Consider the following 10,811-nt stretch of genomic DNA (forward strand, 5'->3'; position numbering starts at 1 on the left):
TGAAGAGTAAATATCCTGCAACAGTCTTCCCATCACCATTTTCATCACTATTTTCCTGCTATAATTAAAAGAAAAATATATTCAGAGAAGAGTTCATGGAGATAGTGACCCACATGCTCTCTGGATAACTACATTTCTGGCAGTGCTGAAAGCGGCTCTACACCTAGAGACAGACGATTAGAAAGACTGACTTCCTTGAAATTGATCTCCAAGAGGATTTTGTGTGGCCAGAAATTTCCATTGAGTAGACATGGAAGAGAAGTGAAAAATCAGAGAAAGTATGTATTCCTATTTTAAACGTAGCTGAGAATCTAGGAATGAGAAATGAAGATTGGCTCTCGACTCAATGCTTTAGAGTTGAGGAAACCAAGCAGATAATCTTTTCTGACTCAATTTTATAGATAATGAAACTGAAGTTCCTAGAGAAGTTAACTTGCCTAGTTTGCAGGTGAGCTTGTGTCCTGGTTGGCTCAGTGTAAAACTGTTGCTCTAGCTTAATTTTTCTTAGCACTTTCATTTCACACTCAAAAGTGTCCTGTTGGAACAACAAATTGTATAGCTGCCGTCAGTGGTGGCCTCAGAACAGCAGGGCAAAGATTGCTCTCCACATCTCCAGATCTCAATTCCTAGCTCACTGTCCCTGCATCTACCCTACTACTGCCTTGTCTTGAGTGAACTGGAACGCACTCTGTTTTTCAAATAGGAATCCTATTATTTTGCTCACGTGGGTCCAGAGCCATTCAGAGATTAGAACTCTTAAGAGGAACATGAAAGACGTTATGAACACTAAGAGAGTTAAGGTTAGAAATTCACTGGGAGAGAATTTATGGCAAGCTTGGTCGAATATCACACAGGGTATTCATTCAGTCAGGAAATAGTTAGGGCCCTGTGTGTCTCGCAAACTTAAGTGAGAGCTCACCTGTCGGTGTTTCATGCATTCTTTTCTCCATCTCTTTTTGTCAAGTAAACAATTACTGAGCATTTTCTAAATGCAAGGCACTGTGAAAGAATCAAAGAAGTGGCAATGGTTGAGAGGCTACCAACAGCTTTAAGAGATATGATCAGCGTTCTCTAACTTGTGAATTTTCATTTAATTGGGTAGCATCGTGTTAATGTAATGGTCAACATTTCCAGTGTGGATCCCACTTGTACTCTTGACAGTTCAAGATGACTTGGTGACCAGGTATCAGTGATCTGGGAGATAGTCTAAATATTTGGTAAAGTGATGGCTGGGTGGTAGGAAAAGGAGGCGGGAGGAGAGAATTTCCCAGCGCCCCTCAAATCACGCCATCTAATTTGTTTCCTACATGAGCCCAGACTACAAGGTCAGCCACGGGGCTGAGGTGCCAATGACTTATCCCTGAGAGGTCAGAAGTACATCAGAAAACCTCCTACCACAGAGGGTGAATAAGAGGGCTATAAAACATGAGAACACAAAACGTAATGGCTTAATGGTTTTGGCTCTGATCTGGTTTGCAGGGACCTATCTTCTTACATAGTCAATGAGCTGTTTCCAGCCTACATTTGATTTCGTTAGTGGAGAGAGAAAACAGATGCGCTGTTGGCAACATGGGAGTCTAATCCAAACATCTAACTAAATAACACTGCTTGGAGGAATTCAGAATGGGGTCCAAGAGTAGGAAGAGAAATATATTAGAGAACAGGGACTCTGAAAGTTTACTCTTCCCCCCTTGTCTATGGTGTAGTGTAGCCATCAGTAGCAGTCATCAGTGGCTAATGACCTGGAAGAAGCAGGAAATCATGTGGAGGTAGGGTCACACATGACGATCTATGGCAACTTACAAGCAGGCTTTCTTAAGTTGCTTCCCCCGTCGCATGAGATGGGTTCTTTTATGAGTTTGAGTCAAATCCATTCAAATAGGGTTTCCTAACCTGGCACTGTGCAAGCTCCTCAAAGCTAGAAACCTATAGGAATTAGATGTCTTTCAATTTCCAGAGCCTTACTGTGTGGTATAGGGATTCCTTTTCTTTAAAAAGGTACTTTCTCTCAAAGATATCTTGGGAAATTTTATCCCACAATTACTACAAAATCTTTGGCTTCTTACAAGTTGAACCAAGAGTTAATTTGTATGTCAAAGATACAAGTTGAAATCATTAAGGAAAAACGTACGATACCATAAAAGCTCCTTATATTTGTAATATTTGAAATTATTTTAAAAAGTTAATGTGTGCGTATGTGTGTGTGCGTGTGTGTGTGGGCGTATGTGCACTCCCTCTCTTTATGTCCTCAGATACAAATAGGGAGTCTAGAAGCCAGGAAGAATTCTGAATTAAATGGGAATCCTTGTTAGTAACTTCCCTGTTCCAGCAGTCATGTGATATGTGGAAGTCTCACCTTGGTATCCATCCATACCTACAAATAAAAAGATTTATCATTGATCATGCATATAATTGAAAAGATGAACATCAAGGATTCCTCCTTTCTTATCCATATGTAGCTAACCTGAGATATAGTCCTATAAATTATAGAAAACAAACAATAACAGAATAGCTTGCCATCTTAGAAGTCTGGAAAACAGATGAGCTCTCTAGACTGAGCAAAACATGCAAGTATATAGCCATGTGCCTTTCCATCAGAACTGTTGGTAAAGAAAACCTAGCACATTTATACAAAGCAGATTAATGTTGGCCTGAGGATGGGATTGGAGGTGGGAAGTGTGGATGGGAAGGATTTTGCAACGACACAAGAAAATGCATAGGGGCGATGGATATCTTTACTATCTTGATTGTGACGATGGTTTCGTGGGTGTATGCACATTTCAAACCTTATCAAATTATGGCCTTAAAAAATGTGCAGCTTATTGTATCAATCCTACCTCAATGAACCTGAAAACAATTGTAGATTGTTAAAAAATAAAACTAACACGAAAGAAACTCAGAATTTTAAGGCATTTTTTTAGTGTGGCCCTATAAGCTCCATTAAGGGTATTATGTTGCCTATTAGAATGACTGGAATTAGAGATATTTCCATGAAAGAAAGGTGCATGTCTTATTTATTTCTGTTACTAAAACCTTAAGTCTCAGTACAGGTCCTGGTACATAATAAAGGTACATGGTATACTTTGACTGAATAGAAAAATACAAGCAATATAATCCCAAAGTATATGGAAAAGAAGGATATACTGGTTAGGATAGTATGATATACCATTTATATTTGGCTGCTAGTAACAGAATCCCAATTCTAGAGGATAAATCAAACAAGTATTTATTCTTTCCTGCAATAGTGGTTCAGAGATAGGCAATCCAGGGCTGTTGGGTGGCTCTCCAAAAGCACTAGGAACTCAAGATTTTTCTGTTTTTTTCTGCTTCATAACACATGGCTTTCATCTTCAAGGATAACGAATTTTCCCAGATGGTAGAGGAAATTCTAGCCATTATCACTGACTTCTAGAAACAGGAAGGAAGATGGCAGCTCTTCTTTGCTTAGACTATTCCTTTTAAGTGACCTTCTCTGAAAACCTACCCCACATTTTTGTATTTCGTTAGCCATATTTAATATCAAGGGAGGCTGGGGAAAGTAGGCTGTATGTCAGTTGCTAATGTATACAGGTAAAATCAGGTTTTGGATAACAAGGAAGAGGGAGAAAATGGATATTGGGTGGCAACCAGCTCTCCCTATCACATGGGACCTCAATGTTCCTTTTATGATTATCATTCCTCTTGTTCTTGGCACCAAAGTTGAATAGTAATTAGGGTTTATAGAGCACACTTCTAGGTGTGGCTTCTTAACCACTCAGGTCTTTTTTTTGTGGTACGCGGGCCTCTCACTGTTGTGGCCTCTCCTGTTGTGAAGCACAGGCTCTGGACGCGCAGGCTCAGCGGCCATGGCTCACAGGCCCAGCCGCTCCGCGGCATGTGGGATCTTCCTGGACCGGGGCACGAACCCGTGTCCCCTGCGTCAGCAGGCGGACTCTCAACCACTGCGCCACCAGGGAAGCCCCACTCAGGTCTTTTATTTCACTATAAACATTTGACAGACACCAAACAGATAGAAAAGGAAATGGTTATACCTAGAGGAAACTAACAGCACTGAATTCCAACTGACAGATTCACTCTTCTACCAAGCAAAGAATACAGGTCAAAGGCCATTGTAATAAAACGATTGTCCAGATTCTCTGATTTTATTGTATTGCATATTTCTTAAGAAGAATGTGTTATTGCCTGTGGCTCAGAAATCTTTTGCTATATAGAGATTTTGTCACAATAATATTTGTTGTGATGAAATTTGACCTATATTATATTTCTTTATGTCTGCTGCCTAATTTCCCTTAAGGCTGTGGTTTTCAAATTTTTTTAGATGGAGAAATGCTTTGTTGGAACAAAATCTTTTGGAAACATACAAATAAAACAGATAAAATTGATGTGGCTCTAGATGAAGGATTATGAGTAGAAATAACCTACAAACCCCTCGAGCTCATCCACTTTCCCATCTCTACCCTCTACTTTAAAACACACATACATGTTTGGATCATGGTTTAAGATGTGTCAATGATTTATTTTTAGTAAGATTTAAATCCATCTAGTCAAGAATAAGTAAAAGACCTGGAAAATATTCTCTTCTCTTCCACCAGCTCATTTCCTTAGATTCTATGAGATGACCACTTAAATCTTCCAATTTGTACGTAAGTTAAGAATTTGAGAATCAGTAGCAATTTGGTGTTTTTAAATAGTGTCTTGGCTTGGAGAACAGAAGTTAATCAACTGCTGAGGTTTTACTGTTGTAAAATCTTATTATGGCGTGGAAATATAGCTCTTCACTGCACCATCAGAATCCACACACATCCACTCTAATGGGAGAGAAATTACGACGTTTATCACTCATTTAAGACGCAGTTTTTCAGAAAATGGATGGTTTTGTTGTTGCTATATATTTTGTTTATCATATCCATAACTAAGCATTGTGAATTCATCAAAAATAAAATCTGAAGTTCTTTCATTAAAAAGAAACATTTTTAGAGAAAAAATATACATATTTGGAAATAAGGTCATCCACCAGTGTTTATTATTGTGAGATAGGTGTTACATGATTTTGTTTTTAAAGAAAAAAAAAAAAGAATATGGGCACAGGAAGTTTTAGGAGTCAATCTGACTTTTTGTTAAAACCAAAGAAGGGCCTACCAAGGAAAGAGTAAAGTTACTCTTTATAAAGCTGTTTTAGATCCAAGTCAATTATTAAATTTACTTATATATACATTTACATTATTGTCCAAATTGGTGGTGCTTAGAAGGGGAAGTGTTGCCTTCTCAGAAGGTATTTTAGAAATGGGTGTGGGTGGGTTTAGATTGTTAAAATATTTGGCATGTGCTGCTGGCAGTTACTGGATGGGGGTCAGGGATGCTACATGCCCTGTGATGTGCTAGAGAGTCCTGTAGAATAAGCACTTGCCCATGATCTGCATGACTGCCGGACATCCCACTAGACACCTAGTCTGTTTTACATATAAGCACAAAGTATCTTTTCATGGTTTTAACATACACTGACACGAAAAGTAGTGAGAGATTTTATTTTATCATATTTTGTTCAAAGCTTTATTAAGATTTGTTCACCATTTCAGAAAGTCATGTCATTGGCAGCAAAATCATTTGTGGTACATGCATCAGCAGCCCTCCATAGGTTGCATCCTTAGTGATGATTCAATGAATAGGTACAAGCACCTTCCCGTGTACTTGTCTCTGAGTTTTAAGAACTGAACTATAGAGTCTGTCATACAGAGTGAAGTAAGTCAGAAAGAGAGAGACAAATACCGTATGCTAACACATATATATGGAATTTAAAAAAAAAAATGTCATGAAAAACCTAGGGGTGAAACAGGAATAAAGACACAGACTTACTAGAGAATGGACTTGAGGCTATGGGGAGTGGGAAGTGTAAACGGTGACAAAGCGATAAAGAGGCATGGACATATATACACTACCAAACGTAAGGTAGATAGCTAGTGGGAAGCAGCCGCATAGCACAGGGAGATCAGCTCGGTGCTTTGTGACCGCCTGGAGGGGTGAGATAGGGGGGGGGGGAGGGAGGGAGACGCAAGCGGGAAGAGATATGGGAATATATGTATATATATAACTGATTCATTTTGTTGTGAAGCTGAAACTAACATACCATTGTAAAGCAATTATACTCCAATAAAGATGTTAAAAAAAAAAAAAAAGAAAAAAAAAAAACAAAAAAAACTGAACTATAGATAATTTTCGTATAAACTATTATACTTTTATTTCTCCTTTATATTTAGTCGAGGCTGCAGATAATTCCTATGGATTTCATTTCAGGATAGTAAAGGTGGTTATAAGAAGTAGATGTTGGTTCTGATAAAGTTGAGGATTATTAGCCCAGGGGTTCTCAACCTTGTTACCATGGACATTTTGGGCAGATTATTATTTGTTGCAGGGTTCGATCCTGTGCACTGTAGAATCTTTAACAGCATCCTTGGTTTCCACTCACTAGACGCTAGGAGCATTCCCCTGACATACACCCAAATTGTGACAACCAAAAATTTCTCAAGACAATGACAAATATCCCCTAGGGGACAGAATCATCCCTAACTGTGAACCACTGTATTAGTGTAAGATACAGTAAGAATTATAGAATTGTCATATGTGCTCCTTTTCTTTAGCTCACCATTACTTAAAAAAAATATTTTCCCAACTTTAATCTTACGGATTTTAAAATTCATTGGTTTTTTTAAATTGAAGTATAGTCGATTTACAATGTAGTGTTAGTTTCTGGTGTACAGCAAAGTGATTCAGATATATATATATATATATATATATATATATACACACACACACACACACATACACATACATATTCTTTTTCAGATTCTTTTCATTACAGTTTGTTATAAGATATTGGATATAGTTCCCTGTGCTATGCAGGAGGACCCTTATTGTTTATCTATTTTATATATAGTAGTTTGTATCTGCTAATCCCAAACTCCTCATTTATCACCCACACCCTTTCCACTTTGGTAGCCGTAAGTTTGATTTTCATGTCTGTGAGTCTGTTTCTGTTTTATAAATAAGTTCATCTGTATCACTTTTTAGATTCCACGTATAAGTGATATCACATGACATTTGTCTTCTCTGTGTGACTTACTTCACTTAGTATGATAATCTCTAGGTCCATCCACGTTGCTGCAAATGACATTATTTCATCCTTCTTATGGCTGAGTAATATTCCATTGTATACATACACCACATCTTCTTTATGCATTCATCTGTCGATGGACATTTAGGTTGCTTCCATGTCTTGGCTATTGTGAATGGTGCTGCTCTGAACACTGACGTGCATGTACCATTACTTATTAATGAACAACTTCCCTATATTCTTTGAAACTGCTGTCGACAGTTCCTTGGTGCAGCCCCATGTCCCGGTTTCCTTCAGTAGCTTGTCATGACTGTGCTAGCTACTGCCTCTTTCAAACTTTTCAGAATTTTGATTCTTTTTTAGGAAGAAGGAAACTGAACTGGAAAGGCTGATTTTTATCTCTGTTTTGTCATATTTTATTTGTGTGACCTTGGGCAAATCATTTCACCCCTTCCGTGTCTCAACTTCATCTGTAAAATGAAGGATTGGGCTAGAAAACCTGAGGTTCCTTCATCTCTCAAAATCTTTGATTGGGCTTCCCTGGCGGCGCAGTGGTTGAGAGTCCGCCTGCTGATGCAGGAGACACGGGTTTGTGCCCCGGCCCGGGAAGATCCCACGTGCCGCGGAGCGGCTGGGCTCGAGAGCCATGGCCGCTGAGCCTGCGCGTCTGGAGCCTGTGCTCCGCAATGGGAGAGGCCACAACAGTGAGAGGCCCGCAAAAAAAAAAAAAAAAATCTTTGATTAATTTTTCTCTGACTCATCTCTTAAAAAAACCTGTTTAACTGTTGGCAGTTCTACATGTGATTTGGCAGGAGACATCTCAAAAGTGCTGAGAAAGTATAAGAAAACAGTGATATTAAAACAGTGATATAAAAAACAGTGATATTCATGAAAAATATTATCACTCAGAGAATTTTAAAATAGTCCAACTGAAGTTGGCAAAGTAGATTAATTGCAGCTTAACAAAATCTAAATTTATTTAAAACCTTCTTGTTAAAGAACCTTGCTCTGAAATAGAACAAAAAGACTCATTAGGGTATTAACAAACACATATGCTTGTACTTCCTGAGGGAGAAGGAGGGAGTTAATAATTTGGCCCATGATCTAGATTGATGAGAAAACCTGAAGACTCAGAATTACATAGGTATCTATACTGATTACTCTTCCTCTAAATGGCCAAGCCATATGGATGACAAATGAAAAAGTCATCAAGTCATATACTGTTTCTCCCACATGGCTAAATACCTGGATATTTGGAGATAGAGGGAACTTACAACAAATTGGCTGAATTTTCACCGTTTTTTCCCCCTATGGCTTGGATATGAGAAACATGGAACTCACTTTATAGTGTTGGCAACAGGCACCTCTAAATCAAAGAGGTTTCAATTATGGATATTCCCTGTTTCTCCTCTCCTGTTATATAAAAAGGCTCTAAAAGCATTCTGTTGGCCAAAGGTGATGATAACTCAGAATTAAATGCCAAACTGAAAAGGCATTGCAATCCTGTTGAAGGGGAAGGAAAATCACTAAACACCCACTATTTTCCAGGCATATATTACTTCTAATCCTAAGAATGGCTTACGGCATAAGCACTGCAATTCCTATTTATGGACGAAGAAACTGAGCCTTTGAGATGACCTGTCCAAGATCACCTAACTACAAAAGGGAGCCTGAATCTTTCTGATTCAAATGTCTCCACTCTTTCCACTGAGCTACTAAGATACCCTTATGTTAGCTGAAGGTAGTTATGGTTACCAGGGTTAACATGGCTGTGTTTCCCAAATGCCACCTCTGGTTGAGGCATAGTTAGAGGGAAAATCTGTAAAGTTTGTGTAGCTTGTGTTTGATTCTCCTCTCCCTTCTTCTTTTTTTCTTCACCCTTCAAGATCTGACTCTACTCTAGACATCAGTATCCCCAGACTGCTCAGTAGATGCTCATGAGCTTTAACAGCACCACACTTGGTCAGGGCAATCATCCCAGCATTCTCCCAGAATCCTCCCCCTGTCAAATCTTACCCAACCCAATTCCATTTCCTTAGACTCTGCTCTCGGCCAGATGGTTTTATGAGGTCGTGGCTTTGCAGACACTGCCAGCTACTGGATTAATTGTCTAGCCTTCAAAGGATCTTAATCGAGATACAGATCCATCTAAGATCATTCAAGAGAGGTTAGAGTGTTGTTGCCAATGTCAGGGTCTTGGTGACTAAGCAGACTAAGAACCTCTCTGCCAGGGGCCATCAACATTTTTATGGAGATCAAAGCCCTAAACTCAAATGGTAAAACACTCATTAGACATTTAAAGCCAGTGAGTTTAAGAGGGTCAATAAAGGGATAACTGTGCCTTTTCCTGGGGTCTCTTAAAATATACACTGCACTAGACCAAAGTCTTCCTTATGATGAACCAATTTTTGATCAAGACGGTAAATGCCCAAGGAGCCTATGTCTAAGTTGGCTTAACTGAAAGAAAAAAAAAAAAAGAATTTTAGTGTTTCAGTAATCAAGAATTCCAACATGATACAAACAGCAGCAACACGGGGTATTAGGCTGGGCATGGTCTCTGGTTTTGCATAACAAAGATGTCAATTATTCCTTTGGGCACAAAGAGCTTCTATTCATTAGTCAATTGTTTAATACTGATTGAGCACTTGCTATGTCTAAAGCTTTGTGCTGGGGTGAAGATAAGGGATCTTGTTAATGTGTAAAGGGTTTAAAATAATTTAATATACTTAAGAAGTCATGTAAATTAATGCAAGGTTTGCAGCAGGACATGGAATCGATATACATATTATATTTATTTATTTGTGCTCGTTTATTCAACAAATATTTATACGAGGGATGAATATTACAGGCACCATGTTAAATTCTGGGAGATATAACTGAGATTCAGATACATCTGAAGGGCCAATTGTGTGGTCAGGGACACAAGTACAAGTATGATGATTCCACGACAGCGTAATAAGTACTGTGGAAAAATCAGTCATCCTGGCAAGCTTTGACATGACAGCACACAGATGGGGCAGCTAACCCTTGTCTTAAGGTGATGAGGAAAGCATCCTGGGAGAGATGATGCCCAAATTGAGACCTAGAGGATGAGGAGTGAGCCAGACAAAATGTGAGGAGGCTGCGGCAAGAAGGATGGAGGGAACAGCCCGAGCAAGGCTTGGAGACAAGGGAGAGGCTGACAAAGTATGAAATAGTCGATAGTTCATTATGGCAAGAATTTAGAATTTAAGGCATGGAAATAATGGAGGATACAGGTAGAGAAGTAAAGAAAGACTAGTTCATGAAGATATTTGAATCCGTGCCCAGGAGCTTAGATGTTATCTTGGGGACAGTAGGGCTCCAATGACGAATTTCAATCATGGCAGCCATTTCAGTGATTAGAATGTAGGATACATGGGAAAACTGGGTAATTTTGCTTTTCTGGAAAATATAAAAAGTCAACAGAAATACCTGAAGCCAATAACCAAATTATCTTGAAGATTTTGATTCACCTGTGATGGTGAATGAGGCATAAAATGTTCATATATGTTCTTTCTTCTCTCCATGGTGGCAAGATTCCTTAGAAAATCAATAAAAGACATTTTTGAATAAAAAGTTAGTAAAAATCATACAAAGGCTTGAGTTAGAAGAGACATTTTGCAGCTGTTTCTGGCTGAAACCAGAAAGTGGCAATGAAGCTGCTGACGCATCTCTCCTTATA

The sequence above is a fragment of the Aethalodelphis obliquidens genome, unplaced genomic scaffold, assembly GCF_003676395.1.
Source record: "Aethalodelphis obliquidens isolate GAN/ISIS:26980383/991018 unplaced genomic scaffold, ASM367639v1 scaffold40, whole genome shotgun sequence".
NCBI lineage: Eukaryota > Metazoa > Chordata > Mammalia > Artiodactyla > Delphinidae > Aethalodelphis > Aethalodelphis obliquidens.